Source organism: Tachypleus tridentatus, chromosome 2 (genome assembly GCF_004210375.1).
Source record: "Tachypleus tridentatus isolate NWPU-2018 chromosome 2, ASM421037v1, whole genome shotgun sequence".
Classification (NCBI taxonomy): Eukaryota; Metazoa; Arthropoda; class Merostomata; order Xiphosura; family Limulidae; genus Tachypleus; species Tachypleus tridentatus.
Genome location: NC_134826.1, coordinates 56,186,659 through 56,208,182, shown reverse-complemented (window position 1 = coordinate 56,208,182; position 21,524 = coordinate 56,186,659). Strand labels below are relative to the sequence as shown.

General features: G+C 34.8%; 1 protein-coding gene and 1 pseudogene across 5 annotated transcripts in view; one reads left to right on the top strand and one right to left on the bottom strand.

The window, feature by feature from the left end:
- Positions 1–21,524, top strand: part of LOC143243888 (putative iron/ascorbate oxidoreductase DDB_G0283291) — a 238,734-nt gene that overhangs the window by 53,743 nt on the left and 163,467 nt on the right. The gene's annotated exons all lie outside the window — the stretch shown is intronic.
- LOC143243891 (ATP-dependent RNA helicase DDX3Y-like) overlaps positions 4,172–21,524 on the bottom strand; it is a 73,730-nt pseudogene continuing 56,377 nt past the window's right edge. The window contains exons 7-9 of the transcript XR_013024799.1: positions 20,638–20,718; positions 16,525–16,696; positions 4,172–9,349 (exon numbers count right to left, since the gene is read on the bottom strand). The product of XR_013024799.1 is annotated as an ATP-dependent RNA helicase DDX3Y-like (transcript). The remainder of the gene's footprint in view (positions 9,350–16,524; positions 16,697–20,637; positions 20,719–21,524) is intronic.

Here is a 21,524-nt window from a genome sequence, read left to right as displayed (position 1 = left end):
CTACCCGAGGACTATCTGTGCTAGTCATCCCTAATTTAGCAGTATAAAACAAGAGACAAGGCAGCTAGTCATCACCACCTGCCGCCAATTCTTGGGCTATTCATTTGCCAATGAATAGTGGAATTGACCGTCACATTATAAAGCCCCCACAGCTCACTAGGAAACATGTTTGGTGTAACAGCGGTTCGAACCCAAGAACCCCAGATTACGAATCGAGCGCATTAACCACCTGACCATACCGGACCTGTTCTAATGTGATTATTGATTAGTTTTAGCTTACTAAATATCCTTTTACCATCTGCTCTGCTAACTGGAATAGTTATTGCTACCATTATAATCTTGTAAAGTTCAGGAAAAGCCATAATGAAAGGTTTTAAACCTCATCAACTGCTCCAAATGTGACACCTGAATACTCATTCATTCTCTTAGTTGGCCTCATTTACACCTTTGTGTTCAAGATTCGGCCTGTAATGAGCTGTAGGAGGTTTAATAGTCAATATCGATTATTTCTTCTGAATTGGGGTCAGTTCCCGAAAGGGAATGAAATTTGGATATTTTCCATGCAAAGTTGTTTGGTTAGTTCTCCAATAAAACTATCAATGGCTGAAAATAAAGTGGCTCATTTAATATCGTATGGCGTCTCTCTTATAAAGTTTGGTTAGAACTACGAACTAGAGGTCTGTTACTGACGCCGACTGCAACATTTCAAGTAGTGTGTCCGTGTGCTTTCTTATAACAAAGTCCCTTCGGGCTATCTTCTGTGCCCATGGAGGGAAACTGAATTCCTTACACTACAATTGTAAATACGAAGACTTATTGCTGTCCCACTGGGAGATTTCTGGTAGCGATGTCACCAGAGCATTGAAAATAATGAGCTGTTTTGTCATCACATCTATAGGTTTGCAATTCTGTTAGATTTCCAACGAGATCTGCTGCTTTTAAATAATCTAACCTCGAACTTTTCAACATATCTGACACTTTTTTCACTTCACGTAAGCATGCAGTCCACGAATGTCAAGTTGCGCCAAACATTGAGGTACGATTTGTCTTATTTTCTGTTCCACCACAGAATACTTGTCGCTCACGGCGGCGTTGCCATCATATCCTTTACCAGCCAGATCTTTGACATCAACTCCTTGTTTTTAACCTCTAAGCATATAGGGTAAACGATCTGCATCGAATTCTAATCAACTTCTATCTGAACTTCCGAATCATTAAAGTATTGAAGTAACAAATGCGGGTGAAGCACATGTTGGTTGTGCACGTCTACATATTACAGTAGTCTTGAAGCTCCTTCAATGTCTTCCTCAAGCCCATATTTTCCAGGTATGTTATGGTGCATTCACTTAAATGATGGTGTTGTTGTTTGAAGCAGTAACTTGGATAAAAATGATTCACCTTGTACTTGGTTCTCATTTGAAGATATATTTAACTTTTTATCTATCATAAATACATCTTACCCATGATGACTGTTCGCCTCTCCGCTGTACCAAAACTTACATTCTATTTTGTTGCACTTTACAGTTTCATCGTCTGCTTGTTCCAAATGATGAGACAGAAAAACAACGTGAAAGAAGTTCCTTCGTATATTTTGTTGTTCCTGACAAGAATGTCACAGTGGAGCCACTCCACAGCACGATTCCAACGATTCCATTGAATTCTTCAAAATATATTAAAGAAAAATACTTATCAACACTCAAATAACGAACTTTTGCTTCGATTTATTCGGTAACGACTATATATTCGGTCTTATGGCATACCATAATCAAATATTTACTTTCCCTAATTCCTTGTTTTTGTACTTCTAGTGTTTACGTATCTAAATATACACGATTATTTGGGCAAGTTGTTTGCTTAGAATTAAGCACAAAGCAAACCACAATGGACTATTAGTGCTCTGCCCTCCACAGATATCAAAACCTAGTTTCTAGCGCTGATTCCGCAAATATACCGCTGTGCCAGTTTCGCATTTAAAAAATACAAAGTATGACTACACTGTGGGAATTTCTTAACATGGAAAACGGGAACTCCATTTTCATAGCTCAATAGTAATATATTTCTGGCATCTAAAATGGCCTTATTTTGTTTCCGGATAGCTTTATTCTGTTTCCGAGGAGTAATGACCACTACAGAGTTTCCATCAACACTAGGGTATTCCTAAGTCTAACAGCAGACTGTGCATAAGAGCTTTAAGCTAAGAACTTTAAAAATTTGTCTTCTCACTCCAATATTTGCCTGAAACGTAAAACGAAATGTTCATTTCCCACCTATGGTTTCAGAGAAGTATCCCCACTTTTCAAAAACCTAAACTCGGGTTAAAATGTAATGATAAACAACGTACAATAGGGTGGATGAAATTATTATTATCTGTTTCTTTAACACCAATGTTGTACGGAACGGCAATGTGCATCATATTACTGGTCTGATCTGTACTGTCCAAGACCTTCAATGAGACATAACGTACGTTAAGAAAAGTGTATAGGTTTAAAAACCAAAACAAAATTGACTTCTCTACAGCATTTATAATACATGGTTTACATGGTGTATTGTCTACCTTTATCACATGATAACCATCTTGAAGATACACATCACTTTTGCAATAATCACCCACACCACTTCTGCAGTTCCTCCATCATCTGTTTTTGTTTTATGCTTTGTTTTTATCCATCAATTATCTCTTGCTTTCACGATTGGATTGCGATTAGAAATGTAACCTCACTCATTTGCTAGTTTAATCTTCCGTTACAGATACTACTCTCACTAATACAGTAAACTATAACCAACCCATCACACGTTGAAAGTACCCTACTTTCATTTATTTTGTGTGACGATTTTCATAGTTGGACTTAACAGTCTAATTAGCTATATTAACATAATTCACAAATAACAGAGATGCTGTCTTTAGCCACGCTTTATTTTAAATATCAGTACCAAAGTTCTGCAACTTTTATAAATATGTAGTTAAAGACCTCCAAAACTATATAACTAGAAAATACTTTTGGACGTCGTGGTTGGTTAGATACCGGCCTTAAACCCATAATTATACAGAACTCAAAAATATTGTCTTATTAAACTAACTGCTGAACTTCTTATAGCACTTGAACTAACTTTAATCCTTTTATTAGTAGTTTTAGCTTGAACTAACTTTAATTCTTTTATTAGTAGTTTTAGATTTCATTTTATAATTTTGTGTGAAACTTATGAAAGTACTTTACCATATAGGAATGAAATAAAACCAGTTATGGATTTTCAATGTTTGTATTTTGTGTGTACTTCTTATGAAAGTACTTTACTATATAGCAATGAAATAAAACCAGTTATGGATTTTCAATGTTTGTATTTTGTGTGTGTGTGTGTTCAGAACTTTACAGCTAAAACACATAAAGGGTCCAGTCACTACTGATGACTAAGCAACAAGCTTTAGGCCTTAACAGTAATTATATTGTACTTAAGCATAAAGGTACACAATGGGCTACCTGTGTTCTGCCCATGAGTATTGAAACCCACTTTCTATTGTCGTATGTTCATAGACATACTTCTATGTCACTATGGAGCCTTCTAATAGTGAGATTTGGAGAATATTGCTGAAGTGGCCATAACCGAGACAACACACTGTGCAGATTTAAAAATCAAAACAGAACTGATACTCCATAATTCCAAAGTATCTAATATCAAACCGTGTACATGAACACCACATGTACTTGTTCAAGAGTAGAAACTGTAATGTTCATCTAATAATGAATAAATGTTTCATATAAAGTGTTGCAATACTGGTATTATCTATTACACTTTTCAGTGATACAAAATGAGCTTTTTAATATTACAATAGGTATATTTTAAACACAATATCTACACTTTGTCCACTGGGAAGGACAACATATCAAGAGCTTTAAACAGAAAAGTGTTAAGATGTAATAATAAGATCTCTTATGAATAGTAGGAAATTCAAATGATTTGATGCATTATTTCTTTTTGGTGTATTTAATAAGTAGGAGATAAATAAAACAAAATTGGAAATATATTCCTTCAAACTTCTTAACTGAATAGAGCTTGAACTGAAATATAGTAAACAGGTTTTGAGTGAATTTTTTTTTCACTTTCATTTACCTAATCTCAGTTAAAATTTGTTTCTTCTACTGTGATTTTTATATAAAACACTGGAAACATTAAGTTTATACATACAAGTTTTTAATGAAAATTTCAAAAGAATTATGCTGGTACAAATCCAAACCTCTGTCAATTTTAAATACTGCAAGACAGAGAACAAAACACGACCAAAATAAATAGGTTACCAATAAATACAAAAACCATTTTTTTGCCATTTCATTTAGTTAATAAAATATTATGTATATTAAAAAAATTACTAGGCCCATAAACTCATCTTTTCAAGAAAACAATGAAACCATTGCATCACAGAATAATAAAGCCTTCTAAGGTTAGAGGAAGGAGTGGAAAAATGGGTTGGCCTTTGGCAAGGTGTAAATGTTCATTATTTCCTGATTCAGGAGTTTGACACACAGCTATCCATGTTGAATAACAAATGAAAAAAATAATTTACCATAAACAATCACATGACATATCATAAAGCTTTTATGGAATGGATGGACACAACCTCAGAGCTGTGCAATGAAGATTGCTAGCCAAATATGTACTGCTAGATAACATATTGCAGTGAGATTTGATGATGGTCCTTGCAAGTGAAAAAATTACTAGGAAGAACAACAAACACACAATCAATGTTTGTTGGTTAATTTGTGTAACTTCAGTTTCACTGAGGAGTGATTTAATAGACAAGGAATTCTGTACACGATCATACAAAATGTTATCCATCCATCCCATACAATAATTAATAAATACTTCGTATGTGGTAGGTAATAACAAGCTTATGATTTCCTATGCAGAGACCTCCCACTCAACCCCTCCCAACAACCCTAATGGCTTAAGAATGTGCAGTATATTTCAAACAGTTGATGATCTAATCAAGTTCCATGCTGTTCCATTCAATACTTGGAAGCTATATACAAAAGCATTAGGAAAATTTCCAATTTTGACTGAGGTCATTTCATTAGTGCTACTAAGGAGTATGAGAATCATGATAAGTTTATGAAAAAATAATTGGTGAAAGTTCTATGTATGCATGCTATGTTAGTTGAAGTTGAGAGTTATTTCTAAAAGATGGCAAGTCATAATTAGCAGCAACTACAATAACTATGAAAACAACTGAAATTTCCCTTAATAAACTAGAAAAGACCTGATCAAGTAAAATCAGTTCTATCTCAAGGTACAAACAATTTCTCAAAGCAAGTGACAAGACAGTTGTTATCAACATAAAACAAGTTCACCACCTACAGCAGAACACTAGGGAGTCATATACGTATTACTGTTTACATACTACTTAATCTGAAGTGCCTTTATATCCGTAACTATTATATTACACATTTTCAAAATGGAAATAAAAACGTTTTATTACATAAAGACTTTATACACAAAAATACTGACTTAAGAACAACATTATTTGAAACATTTGAAGTTACTGGAAGTACCTATCTTTTTTGGAATATGTCATTGGTTTATAACATCAAAAAAATACTTAATGAAAACCAAAATTCATTTTTTACAGTTACGGATTCTTATATACACCTCTTAAACTGAAATACGCACAAAAATTCCAGTTAAGGTACTTAAAATTATACAACGGAAAACTAGTTTTGCATCCTTCCTATCAATACTCTGAAAGTTTTGATGAAATATGCAAGTACTTGACACTAGATGGCCCAACTTCAATAGCACAGTGGCGGATTCATCCCATTACAAACAGTAGGGCAGCAATTTTAAAATATTTTAAAAGATTCTGACAATACATATAATCTACATACAGATCCAAGGTTTGAACTGATTTACACTCGACCTGACCTCACATGATTAAAAGAGAAAGAAAACAAACAAACATCTTTATCTTAAGAAGTACAAGAAAGGTATAACAATGATATCAAGTGCACAAACACAACAATACTGAAAGGTAAATATCTATTAATACAATACAAGTTTGAATGTACAGTGCCTACAGATAAAGCAAGTTTCCTTTTGGTTAAGACTGGGTCACTTCTTCAAGCAAAAATGAAAACTTCCACAGAAAAATTAATGTGTCTGCTGCCTCTGTCTGTACATTAGTATTTTCGTTTTCTGACCTGTTGCTTTAGTACAATGGGAAATGTGAGACTAAACATGTATAACTAAACTACAGTTTTGAGAAACTTAAATAAAAAAGCAGTGTTTAAGCATTATTGGATAATTACTGCAAAAGGTAAAGAGTGCACTTTATCTCTCTTTAAAATTTCAGTATTAATACATCAGTGACACACAGTTATCAAACAGTAAAATCTGTAACCAAGTCTCTCTCACTCTACTCGTATATATACATTTTTACTGTAAATACAAAATTATCCCACACACATCTAAATAAACTGAGCATGTATTGTATTTCAGTCTTCCAAAATGCTGCCTCGAATCAAGTAAAGTATATTTACAAAATGGTCAAACCAACCAACTCCAAATGAAGCTGTATTTTATGGATAAAACACACAGCCTCTCGTGACACTTTTCATTTATCTATACAAGTATTAAACCAAACTTAATGAAATAATATACCAGGTAGGTCTCTGCAATGGAACTATTAACGAAGTGGCCCATCACACAATACATGGTAGTATGTAAAGTATTATATAACACAGATCGAGAGAAAGCTGATGATCTGTATAAACATTATAATGCTATTCCTACAATGTTGACTAATTAAGACTTCATAATCAATGAATCATTATAAGCCACTGTGAAGCTGTTAATGTACAGGGAATAATAGAACAGATTTTACAGCTAAACATTTTCTTAAACTGTCAGGACACTGTCAACCACATACAAAACTAGCACAAATATACAGGTTCACAAACAACATAGCAAATTATAATTAGACGAGAACGGTTAAACGAGATTTAATATCAATATGTCTTTGAAACAAACCGTCATTAAACAGGTGTTAATAACATCTGTAAAACAAGCTGTCATCAGACAGGTGTTAATTACGTCATAAAACAAGCCATCATTAGACACGTGTTTATGATATGTATAACACAAGCTTGTATAGACAGGTGTTAAACAAGATGCAAGAACCAGTGAGTCTGTAAAGAAAGTTGTCATTAGAGAAGTGTTCTTACATGATATACAAGACTTAAATTCCTTTCTTATCACAAAGGTGATAGAAATTTGGTCAGTAAAATGTATATGAATTATGAATTATCAAGTACACAGCTAACCTTAGTCCTCGAGAGCTACAGTTACTGGTCACAAAATAATTTCTATTCTTCTGTTCTTCAGTCTTAAATGCTCGCAATTTGAAAGGTTAAAAATTTGGAACGGCAAAATAACTTTTTTTAGTATCTGGTAATCCTTAAGAGCACCCATTCAAAAACATAGAATTTTACTACTACAACGGTAAATACATACATAAATAATAGCTCAAAAACTGTTACATATTGGTCTCCCTGGTGCCTACACTGGAAGTTAAGAAAAATCAACACTTGAATGAATTTTTGAATATAACAAAATTAATATTTTTTAATATCTAAAACAGACTAGAAGGTAAAGTGATACACAAATACAATTTTTACATGAATCAGACATAAAAACTTTTACACGGTACAGTAAATTAACTACCTTACTTTATGAATGTAAATTTCTTTTGCCTTGTGTTATACAAATCAAAAGTTCCAGATTACATCTGCAAAAAGCATGTTTTACATATGTACATGGACTCCTATGCACAAAGCACAGTGGACATAATTACGGCAAAGTCATATAAAAAAGAAAAGTTGAAACTATATGAAACTTTCTTGGTAATCTCTCACGAATTTAACTAAAATTCTTATAAAGGTCTGAAACAGTAGTGTAGTATATTAAAAAGATGGTTCTGAAACCTTACAGACATGAACAAATAATAAGAAAAACATTTCCAATAGATATTTATAAGGAAAAAAAAAACATTTGAAAAACTTCATATTTTAGATTAACCTAAGTGGGTGAGAAGATGTCTTCACTATTAGAAACATTAAAATTGAAATGTGATTTAACTCAGAATTCCATCCATTTTCTTAACCATCCACTATTTCTATCATACTAGTTCTGGGATTCTTTAATAAAGGTTTTTGAAATTATAATGCATATATAAAAAAATACCATTAGTGATTGACAAAAAATAATAACAGTAAGTATCACGTTTTTTTTTTTTCTTTCAGTAAAATAACTAAAGACCAAATATATAATTTATGATGTTAAAGTTTTGTGTTATCATTGATTTTTTTTTTTTGGTATCTTCTCTTTTTGGCTTTTAAAGTTACATTTTTCATGGACCTGGTCTTAACAAAACTGACACTTTCTGCAGCAATGGGGACATTAAAAAATACACAACTTCTATGATTAAAGTTTAATCAAAATAACACAACACCATAATAATATAAAAAATGGGAAATTTATGAACCCTAATACTGGCAACAGCAATACTTAGTGTACCAAGGTATGATTGATAGTTTAAATCTTACAATTGGATATCTTAAGAAGAGCCATACTTCTTTCTTTCTGTGAAAAACACTACAAACAACCACAGCCACACATATAACATTTGCTTGTCAATCACCCAATATGCTATTCTATGAAACTAGTTCTGGTTGTCAACCACAAATACACAATATGATACAACGTAAACTAGTTTTGTTATCAACCGTAAACTCCATCATGGTGCTCAATAAGTTTACTAGTCAACCACACATTCAATACTTTACTCTTTATAAATTAGTTTCACTTGTCAACCACAAACTCTTTACTAAAGTAATTATATGATATATTAACAGAGTTAATGTCAATAAATGGCATGCACAATTAATATTAAACTGCTGCTAACCTACAGAAAATTTGTGAGAAACAATAAACTAATAATTATAAGAGTTCTAGATACTATACATGAACGTAACTGTACTTTCATAAAAACTTGGTTCACGTTTAGCTTACTGTGTGGCAACTGTCAAATTCATCCCATATGATAAAACAAAAATACTATTGCCAGAAATAGGGAAATCAGTTCCCCCACCAATCGGTCCCAGATCCATAATTTCCTCCAGTGGTTCCTTGGTTAAACGTGTTGATAATCTGATTGGGCCTACAGCAAGGAGTGACAATCTGACTGGGCCCACAGCAAGGAGATGGAAAGCCATTGGTTACCAACTTTCGTGCTCCTCCTCCTTGAGGATTGTGAGCATTAAATAGTCTGAAATCTCGACCACCAAAGCCACCAGGCCCATATCTAATATGACAAAGTAATCCTTACTAACTCCTTAAGTAATCCTTAATGAAAATTCTTGTATGATTTTTCACATTTAAAAACATGTACTATTATTGGCAACTGTTCCATGATAACAAATTTTAAACACTTTAAAATTATGACTTATTCTGCCATTTCTATAATGAGAAGTTTAGTTTATAGTTGAAGTATTTTTAAACTTTTATAAGAACTACACACAAAAATGTAATGAATGCAACCATATTTTCAGATTAAATCACCTCACTGAAAATAGATGTTTAAAACAAAAATGTTAGAATAGGACAAAAAAACAAATTCTAAAACCTTTCTGGGTTGAATATCATTGAAATAAGAAAATTTTCTTATCAAATTTCTGAGTACATGATATCGGAAAATGTGTTCTGCAGTTCCAATGGGAATAAGATAAAAGAACCTGCACTTCCTTCTATGAAAGGTCACACTGATATTCATTAACAGTTCAAAATATGAACTCTTCACTTATTACTTCAAAATCTGGATGTTTATTCCAACATTCTTCTTTATTTGTCACATGTAAAGCATATTTAAGTATGCCTAAAATTATAAAGCCCTGTAAACACCAGAACAATAAATTACAATTTTCAGATTTTTTTCAATAACTGCAAGCATGTTTTTAAAATAGTATCACTTTTTCTCAGATGATGAAATCTTCTAAAAGCTTCAGACAACTAAATTAACATATTCATTAACTGTGAATGCACATGTGCATCAGCAAACACATTTAGGTAAATGCATGTTATTAGATACAGCATGCATTAGAAGCCAGTTCTGCTGTGAGAGCTCTGGTGTGGGAGTCTTCCCCCCCCCATACCAATTTTATTTGATTGTAAATTTCATGTTTGACCTTTATAAAATGGATAAAAACAGTGCTCCTTCAAAACTTGTGAAACAAAAGAATTCAGAGCCCAACAGAAGCTTAATTGATTGATTGATTGATTTTGTGTTTTATGGCACAAAGCAGCCAGGCTATCTGTGCCAAACATCCAGTAAAAATGTAAAAATAAATTAAATGTAGTAAAATACACAAAAGGAAATGAAGGTGAAACAAAACATCACTGAAAAACAGAAAAAGCATAAAACCAATGTCGACACCTAGTCTACAATGTTAAGAGAGAAAGCAGAGAAAGAGAAGTTGTAAAGGACTTTCTCTAGCAAAATGGTAATGATCATAACCCACCAGGAAGACTAACAGGTAAGTACAAGAACCACCGTCAGTCACCTGAAATTGGTCTTTCCAGTCCTGGTTCCGGGTTATGTGTCATTATGGCCAGTACTAAAAGGTAAAGTAATAAATGTGTTAAATGGCATGCAGCAAAAGTGTAATAACAAATCGCCAGGTCAACTAACGAGTAGTTCAAACAAATAGTTCAAACAGCAGTGTTAGTCACCTGAAGTTGTCCTTTCCAGTCCTGGTGTCGAGTTATTTAATGTTCTGGCCATTTTCCAATGTCAAATTGAACTATAGAGAATGAAACTGTAAAAAAGGAACCACAATTAAAAAGGTGTAATGAATAAATATGCAACACTTAAATGAGATTGAAAAAAATTAATGGCCATTAAAAAACTAAAAACTTTATCAAGGTGGACAGTGTCACCATCACCAATAACACTGTCCAATGTTACAGATAAATCTTGGGAAAAAACATGTTTAAAATATTGCCGTCGTTGAGAATTGTAACGATGGCAAAAAAGTAAAATGTGGCTGATAGTGATTTGAGTGTTACACAAACTACACATTGAAGCATCAGTTACAGATAAAAGAAAACGATGAGTTAAAAAACTGTGAACAATGCGTAGTCTAGTTAGAACAACTTCCTCCATCCGAACTTTATGGAAGTTAGATGGCCAAAGCCCAATATAGGGTTTATTTCAAAAAGCTTGTTGTTGTGTTGCACACTCCAAGTCGACTGCCAGCTGGCATGGAGCCGAGCCTTGTATACAAGAACATAGTCCATGTACGGAATAGGCATAGTGGTGATAATGCCGGAGCAGATAGATTTAGCTGCCGTGTCTGCAAGCTCGTTCCGCAAATACCAAAATGGCCTGGTATTCAGAAAACTAGATAGAAGTAGATGTTAATGATAAATGGGCTCGTTGGTTTTGAATATCACCGAGAACATGGTGTGAGCTAACATGAAGTGATTCCAAGGCAAGCAGAGAACTAAGGTAGTCAGTATAAATAGTACAGGCAGAATACTGCTCAGCTTCAATATGATTCAGGGCAAGAGATATGGTGCACAGTTCAGCAGTGAACACAGAAGCTGTAGAGGGGATTCTGAACACAACCACCGAACCACAACAAACCATGGCAGAGCGAACAGAGTCACTGGATTTTGAACCATTCGAATAAATTGGAATAGAAAGGTTGTTCAAAAGATGTTCAGTAAATAAAGACAGTACTTCCAATCAGGAGTACCTGCCTTTTCAGATTACTTAAAGAAAGGTCACATTTGGGGCTGTAATAAGCCTTGGGGATGGGCTGACCATTGAATTCTGCAATGTTTTCCAAGGACAGACCCAATTCATCCAATTGCACCTAGATGCAAAGGCCAAAAGGAGCAATGGCAGATCGTCTGTTTTGAAAAGTAAGGCCAACTGAGGAAAGAAAACACATCCCCAAGTGGGATGCTTTGGTAAGGAGCAAAGTTTTGAAGAATACAGTAAAGACAGTTGCAAACGGCAAAGGTGCAGAAAGCCCCGGTGCAGAGTCCAAGTCGTTGATGATGAATGGGGTCCAGTATCTTTAAGGCCAAGGGTCTGGCAGAGCCATAGACCATTGATCCATAGTCGAGTTTTGAATGAATAAGAGCACGATATATCTTTAACATAGAACATCAATCCGCTCCCCAACTGGCAGTAGAGAGGACACGGAGGATGATCAGTGCTCTTGTGCATTTGAACCTGTAGCTGCTTTAAGTGTGGTATAAAGGTCAGATTACGATCAAAGATAAGCCCCAAGAACTTGGTCTCGGGGACCACTGTCAGCGATACCCTGTTGGTGGCAAAAGTGCATGCAAGTGGTTTTAGAGAGAGATAAGTTAAAGCCATTCGCCGTAGTCCACGTCAGAACATGATTGAAAGCAGTTTGTAGTTGCCGCTCTAATATATCTCATGTTCGACGACTGACACGAGATGTGAAAGCCGTCAACATAGAGCCCATTTGCAACAGTGAGAAGCAGTTGTTCAGTGATGGCATTTATCTTTATACTGAAAAGTGATACTCAAAACACAGCCCTGAGGGACCCCAAGTTCCTGTACAAAAGAATGGGAAAGTGTTGAACCCACATGAACTTGGAATCTCCTGTCCATTAAAAACTTTTTTAATAAACATCGGTAAATAGCTACGTAACCCATATATAGAGGTCTCGCAAAATGCCATACCTCCATGTTGTGTCATAAGCCTTCTCAATGTCAAAGAATATTGAAACAAGATGCTGGCATTTGAGAAAGGCTTCTCTGATTGATGTTTAAAGTCGAAATAGGTGGTTAGTGGTAAAGTGCTGTCGTCAGAACCCACACTGGGTGGGCGAGAGGAAGTTGTTTGATTCGAGGAACCAAACAAGACGAGCATTAACTATCCTCTCTAAGATCTTACAAAGACAGCTCGTCAAAGCAATTGGACGTAAATGTGAAGGAATCTTGGGATCTTTCCCAGGTTTAGAGAAAGGTAAGATAATAGCCTAATGCCACGCATCAGGAAAAACATTCTCCTGCCAAATCTGGTTAAAAACAATTAGAAGAATATCAAGAGAAGCAGGAGAGAGATAGCGCAGCATGTCATAGTGTACATCATTAGGTCCAACAGATGTACTGCCAGACCGATTATGGGCCATTTTCAGTTCCATCAGAGTTAAGGGACAATTATAGTAAAAAAGAGAGTCTGTTCGAAAGGAAAGAGGTGAACGCTCTGCCCGAGACTTGATGGCCAAGAAGGTGGAGAAACAAGCAGAAGTGCGAGATACCCGCAAAAGCTTTCACCTAGAGTATCAGCGATGCTCCAGACATCAGCTGCCTCTTGGCCATCAGAGAGTGAGATGGAGAGGGGGACAGAATTGTAGTGCCCACTGAACTTTCGAATCCTGTCCCATATGACCTTGGAACTGGTGGTAGAAGATATGCTAGTTGTGAAATTAATTCAAGATTCCTTATGGCTTTGACGTCTTACCCAACTAGCCTGTGCATGGGCTGTTGGAAAGCGATGAGGTTTGAAAGTGTGGGATATCTACGGAAAGCATCCCAGGCCTGTTTTTGAGCCTTCCGTGCCAAGTGGCAAGCAGGATTTCACCACGGACAAGGATATCGTGGAAAACATGTTGAGATTTTAGGAATACACTGAGCAGCTGCTTGTATAATACAGTCAGTTACCGCTGCCACAAAGTCGTCTATTGATGGCTGATTCATGATGGCAGGATCAAGTTCTGTGAGAGCAGTGAAAGTGGACCAGTCTGCCTGATACAGCTTCTACCGGGCACGTGGGTAGGGTGGCATCGACCATGGCCAGTCTCTCTCAAAAGTATGGGAAAATGATCACTGCCTAGTAAATTATTGTCAACCCTCCATTAAAAATGGGAAAATAATGAAGGGGAGCAAACCGATAGATCAATAGCAGTAAAGGACTAACTAGGTGCGTGAAAATAAGTGGAAGAACCAGAATTGAAAAGAGAAAGATTGTGATCAGAGAGCATACGCTTATATCAATAACAGCACTTCCCCAGAGGGGACGATGTCCATTAAAGTCCCCCAGGATTAGAAATGGAGACGGCAACTGTTCAATGAAAGCATCAAGGTTTGATTGATCATATGTCTCTCCAGGGGACGGTAGAGAGAACAAACAGTGATGGTATGACCCAAGGAATCACGGATGGCTACAGCCTCCAAGGGTGTGTTGAGTGACATAGACAGGGTGGGCACATGCTGATCAACCAATAGTGCCACCCCTTCACGTACTCATCCATCACACAGCCTGTCATTTCTGTACAGAGAACACTGCCGAATGGTGATGTATCAGCAGGTTTCAGAAATGTTTCTTGTAAGGAGAGACATAAAAAATGGTAGGAAGCAATCAGTGTTTTGATATCATCCAGATTAGAACGTAAACTTCGACAGTTCCATTGTATCAAGGTGGCCATTTTTAATCACAGGTAGGCGAAGTAGCTGGAAAACCCTTCTGTTTATGACCATGTCTTTTTTCCTTACTGTCCTTATTCGGAGGAGGTCTATCGACCTCCATGGATCCTGCCCTGGATCGATTGGGCAGGTCTGTTGTTGTTGGAAGGGAATTCCAGTGACTGAGGCCGAGAACGAATGATTGTTTTGCATCGTGAGGTTGGAGAAAAAGATGTATCAGAAGAAATGCCTGTATTTGAAACCGAAGGATGTGGATCTTGAGATTTGTTGGACTGTATGGGAGGAACAGAGATGGGTTTAGAAGTCATTTAATCAACCTTTTTAACCATGGAGGTCGAAAGGCTTTTCATTTGTTTTGAAAATGATTCTCTTGGAGGTACAGAGAGGTCTGTCTGCACACCCACTGTAGTTGTTGAACAAAGTGCAGCAGCATATGTGCGAGATGGAGTGGCGGACAGCAATTTTAGAGCCTCAGGATAACTAATGTTATGGGTCGTTTTCAAACGCTGCACCTCTTTTCCTCCAACCATTTTGGCAAGAACGAAAGTAGGAAGGGTGGGAACCATTGCAGTTGACACAATGTGGGTCCTTGTGACACTCATAGGCATTGTGGTCCTTGCCACCACAACAAGAACATGTCAGGGAACCACGACAGCACGTCTTTGAGTGGCGAACCTCTGACATTGGAAACATCGGAGAGGGTTTGGAATGTACCCTGCAAATTAGATAACCTGCCTTGATGGTGGCAGGTGCATGTAGTGATGTAAATGTCAAAACGAGGATGTTTGTCGGCAGTGTAACTCAGTCTTTGCAAGTGGAGATGCGCCTCACTGCAGAAACTCCTTGAGTGGAGAAGAGACCAGCGAGATTCTCTGACTCGAGGACGTTCTTCAAATTCCTTTCAACAATAACTCCTCGTGATGAATTCAAGGTAACATGAGGGGTAACCTCAATAGGTACATCCCCAATTGCCTTTGAATTCAAGAGGAGTTCACTGTGTTGGGATGTGGATGTTTCCACCAATATGTCTCCAGATCGAAGCTTCTTTACTGACTTTGGAAGCCAGCAAGTCCCTCTAGTCCCTTCTGAATAAAAAAGGGGGGGGCATTTGCCCTAAAGGTTTTTCTGAAAGAGAATGTAATATAAGAAAATGGGGTACAGATGTTACAGATGTTGAAGATTGCTGCTCAGAGTCTTCAAGACGTGGTCGTTTACCTATTGACTGTTTTTTCACTATTTTATTTAATTTTTTTGTTGGAGGATCCATAGGAAAAAAAAAAATTTCGTTACCCACTGACCCCACCCACCATGGAGCCCTACGAGGGGATGCACTACAATGTCATGCAAGGACATTGCAGCAATGCCAGGGTTTTGTGAGCACTATACCCAAACACCAGCATCAGACACAATGTCCACAACACTCATTGAGAACTTCCAACACTGGTACTTGGTTGACTCTAGCCCAAGTGGACCAGCCGATTGACCCAAGGAGGGCCACCCAAAGGCTGCCTGTCTACAGGAATTCAAGGACAAAGTGGTGTGTTAGGGTTGAACCCCTCAACCACCAGGATCCTCTCCTCCCCTTCATGGGTCACCACGCATGGCAAACATGTGGGTGGATGTTTAGATCCCAGAGGAGGTAAACTGAAAGAACAGAACCTTCCCTGGAAGGTCCCCCTCACCACATACCAAAGGGACAGAAACATGAATGTGATAAGATAAAAAATAGATGAAACATCTGCTTCATGGTATATATTTCAGTCCTACAAGCATGTATCCTCAAATAACCTATCTGGAGTTATTTTCATTATTAAAATGCACCTAAACAGAATTATAAATCAATGGTGCCTGTTATAAGTAGGAAATTTAATAAGAATGTACATGTATACAGATAGACTAAAATTGTTACCTTTGGTAAAGTTTATACAGTTATTTTGAAATGCTCCTACCACACAAGTTTACCTGGTATTTGTATTTAAACATACAGGTCAAACAAATCCATTGAACTTTACCTGCGAGCACTACCTCCATATTTACGGGAATTTGAGGCTCGTTGTTCAGTCTGAACCACTTTAGCCAGTGCAGCTAGCCAGTCAGGCAACTCCTGTTTTGTGTCAGCCATAAGATCTACCAAGTCCAATGACATATTTCATTTCTTTTCATTAAAAAATGACGTTGCTAAGCCTGAAAAAAAACAACAAACAATGGTTCAATAACACAACATTCTTTCTCAGCAAAACTGTAATTACAATAACTACAGCCCAACAAGTGCCTGAAACAAATTGTAGCTTATGAATATAACAAACAGAGTTTACCAATTCTTGAAATTGTAATAATCCACTTACATCTGCTTAGTAAATACATACAATGTTTGTAATACTCAAGCATTTGCTGTGTATCAATTTTTTATTTATTTATTAATACAGATACAATAATGTTTATTTATGCACGTAAAATCAATACACAAAGATACTTATTTCTATTACTTTCTTCTTAAATGTTAACGGGAGTGTTAACACAGTTACCAGACGTGAACAAAACAATGATCTCTGTTTTGAGAATGTACCTTTTATTGCTCAATATTTTATTTAACTTTTTTGAAAGCAATTAATGGTGAATTTACAGATTATTAAAGGTGAGTATGAACTAGTACATGGTCACCCACTGATAAAATACAGTTCATGAATTAAAGGCATATGATCACACCACAGTAACACACAATAATCCTAGTTATTAATAATAGTATATAAACAATACATGAAGACTAAAAGGTCAACTGTTAACAATATTCAAGTGATAGAGCTTCATTATGCGACACAAACTGTAATACATGTTCATGAAAATGTACACAAATATGTATAAAAGAGATATCATGATATACCTGTATACATATATAGACATGAAGCAGCATCACAAATGGTACATTTCTACATCTCTTTATTACACTATGATTAATGTTACAGGCAGGGAAATTATTACTAATATTTCTAATAAACCTTCCCCTGGAATGAAAATAGATGTAGTACTTGGTATGTGTGTACAAGATTGGAGAGAGAAAATACAGGAAAGTGATCAAAAAAGTGTAAAGAATTATTATTCTAAGAAAAACAACTACACACAGAATAATAATAATCGTGTAGCATAAAAAGCAACACAAATAACTTTTTCAGATGTATAGAAATTATGAACAAATATCAATCAAATTTCTTAAGTCCTGTGTTGGTACAAGTGATAATATCACAGCAAAACTTTTGGGATAAGATTATTGGGTATACCCAAAATAACAAACAGCACACAATGTTAAAATCGATATACAAAATTATTAGTTCAGACTTTTGTATGGCTCCCAAAAGGCTGAAAACCTTTGAAAATTTCAACATTCACTGTCAGGAATAAAGTTGGGAGACATAACAAAGTCGATCCTTTTTAACTGTCATGCGATCTGCATGTAGATTCACAATTTTGGTATAAACTTTAGTTAAGGCCCTGCCACATTCTTACACAGATAATTCTCGAAACCTACATCTATTTAACAATTCTTTTTTTTTTGTCTTGAATACTCCATTACTTCTAAAGTTTCAAGGATATTTATTTGCTTTACCCAAAATTACTGTTTTCCTTATAATACCTCATGTTTATTTTGTCTTTTTCTACATGTTCTGCTATGGTCAAATCTTCAATCTATTTATTTCACATTTTTTTATGTTTTATTAAACACTATTGTGGAATACCTTTTGTCTAACTGATATAAACACTTCCATATTTACATATAATTTTACAATTAGAAAGTTTTCCATTATTATATATACAAGTGAGATATTTGCTATTTCTTAAATTCACTAAATAAACTAGTAGTCAAGCCTGAAAAGTTTGTCAAAATTAAACATTTCTTTTTGATTTTAAAGCAATACTTTGATCCATTATTACAGCAACAGTGAATTTCTTAATTGTTCTGTCCGTAATATTAGGGTAAAATACCTTTTCACCTGCTACATATTTCATTAGGAACAACTCATTTTTAAGTCCTCATGTTTTTGTACATAACTTCAAAATTCTGTGAACATAACAAATTTTGGAATTTTTTTTGCTTCAGTATGATATGATTCCTGGTGCGCTGAGATAAGAACAGAAGAAGGTTTCCAGTAGATAAATATTTTTCAATTTCTTTGTTCATTCCTTTTTACCAAGATATCTTAGAAAGAGCAATCTTTTATTTCTTTTTTTTCATTTTCACTGGTAAACTGTACAGATGGATTCTATACTATTCAAATAGCATGCAAACCCTACTAATATTTGTTAATGTACCTCTATATCTGAATGTGTCACATATACAGCTTACCTTTTGTCCCATTTAATACATTCATATAAATGCCACACATAAATGGAGATCCTACTGTTAAACCTTCATTTTAGTTATTAATATTGTTTACTTCAAAAATGAATTCTTCACACTCAACATTATTAAATTAATTATATACCTCTTGTTTCATGACTGTTGAAGTTTAGTTTGTAACTGTAATTTCAAAACTGCATTTTCTAGTAGAACTTGGCAAATCACAATGCTAACAAACCTTCCAAAAATACATAAAATGATTAACAGTTTAAGTCCAACAGCAACAAGTACAGGCACATTATATCAACTAGTAATGCATACATTCAGAAGTATTCATGTTTGAGAAAAATAAACATACAACTAAATATTTTTAGATTTTATAGAAATGAAAAACAAAAATGAACAAGGAATAATCAGATATTATGAAGAACAAAGTTACATGTAAAAATCCACTTTTACAGGTTAATTTTTCTAAATAAAATTGAGGCTTACCAATGTATCCCTCCTTTCACCTTTGTTATGTGACATACATGGATGTATTTGAAACAATAGCCACAAATGGTGGAAAAGTAAACCTGACATTTGGATAAGATGTTTAGATGACACATTCTTAGTATGGAAATATGGTTTGTTTATTTCTGGTTTGTTTGGAATAGCACATGAGATATTAGTGGGAAGAAGCAGTAATACTGATGAAACCAATGAGTATTAGAGCCAATAATACCTTTAAAACTTGAAAATAATAAAGTGAAAGAAAGATCACAAATTATTAAACAGAGATGAATGTCCAAGCAAGTACCTCTTGTAAGAATGTGGCAGGGCTTCCTCTAAGAAATACATAGAAACCATAAACCAACATAAAGTCACACAACCTTTTTTAAAGGTACAAATCACTCCTGATGATGACACTGAGGTGTCAAAACATGTAAACTTTTTAAAAGCCATAGATCAGCCTGAATTTAAAACAGTTTTCACTGTCCTTTTAATGTTGAATGTTATTCATTATTTTAACATTAAGCACAAGAGCCAAGAAACAATACTTGGGTCTATCTAATGAGTTAGTACAAAAAGCATCTTTCCTAAATCTTTAATAATTAGATCAGCACATAAAGAAATAAAGTGACATCATATATGAAACCACCGAATGGAAATGCTCAGAAAACTATACTTGAAACATGCTAGTTTCTGTATGATAGAACAACAAAAGTAAGGTACTTCCAAAACCTCTAAAAAATAATGTTATTGCTGCACATTATACTAAAGACACTGGGATATCATAAATGGAAAACATTTTATCTGATGATAAGATCTTATCCAGATAAAGTTAATTAAACCACATTAAATGAGTCATTTCAATCACTTAAACCTAAAAGTAAGAAATATACACATTAGCCTTAGTTAGGAATGTTGATTGAGTTTGGAAAATTAACAAGTATCTACAATTTTTATTGTGTCTCCATCTATATATCATAGCAAATGCACATAACAGTGATATGCTTTTAAAAGCTTAGCTGTTGATTTACATGCATTGTTTATATACTATTGTTAATATCCATTGTTGGAAGAATTTACCTTTGAGAATGTTTGATTTCACTAAGTACTTTTGGGACACAAGGAACTGTGTTCTAGTTTGCTTTCAACTTTATTAATGAACTTGTATCTTACAAATTAAGCTACACAGTAAAATATTGAAAGAAAAAAGATAAACCCAGAGTTTAGAGATAACTATTTCTGTTTCAGGTGTTTTAATCTTCTTTTCCTTAGAAATCTATTTTTCTAACCTAAGACAAACCTAAATTCCCAACTCTTCCAGTACGACCAATAATGATGAACGATTCTTCAACATCAGTCGGTAAGTCATAGTTAATCACGTTTCACATTTGGTATATCCAAGCCTCTAGAAGCAACCTATAAAAATTATTTTATTCATTTTTGGTCAAATCAAATAATTACTCAAGTGTTTTGATTTCATTAATATTTCACTTCCATCCAAGAACAGGTTTTAAACTAAAGCTGACATCTATTCTATGCTTGAACCCAAACCCATCATGTTCTGTTCATGCACTACAAAAATTATACACATTACAATTTCTGGTTTAATTGTTTTTTGTTAAGTTCCTTGGAAGTGGTAAACTACAGGGAATGAAACTGGTCAACACTATCTACCTCTAACTCTTTGGCTATTCTAATTGAATAGTGAGAATGGCAAATAGAATATATCACCTACTCACACAGATGAAAAGAGCCCATTTGATGATGGGATTTAAACCCATGACCAACAGACTAAGTCAACCACCTTTACCACAAAGTCATGCAAAGATTATCAGTATAAGAAATAACAATGAATATACCAAAAGTGCCAAAATTATACATATTAAATTATAATGAATCAACAATTTCCCCATACTTTGAAACCAAACTACATAAAATTTAGTTCAATCACTTAATTTAAAATGTAGCAGTTAACTTACAACACTAAAGATGGGAAAGAAATAAAAATAAAATAAAAGTTCAATATTTTAAACTATAACACTTTGATAATTCATAAATCTCAGAATCATATTTCCAGCAACGTAGAAAAATTAAGGAAAAACAATAAGAAGCAAAATGTGGCAGCTGGTGTGCAATGTTAGGGATAACAAGTAATATTCTGAAACAAGTTGTTAAACAGATAAACAA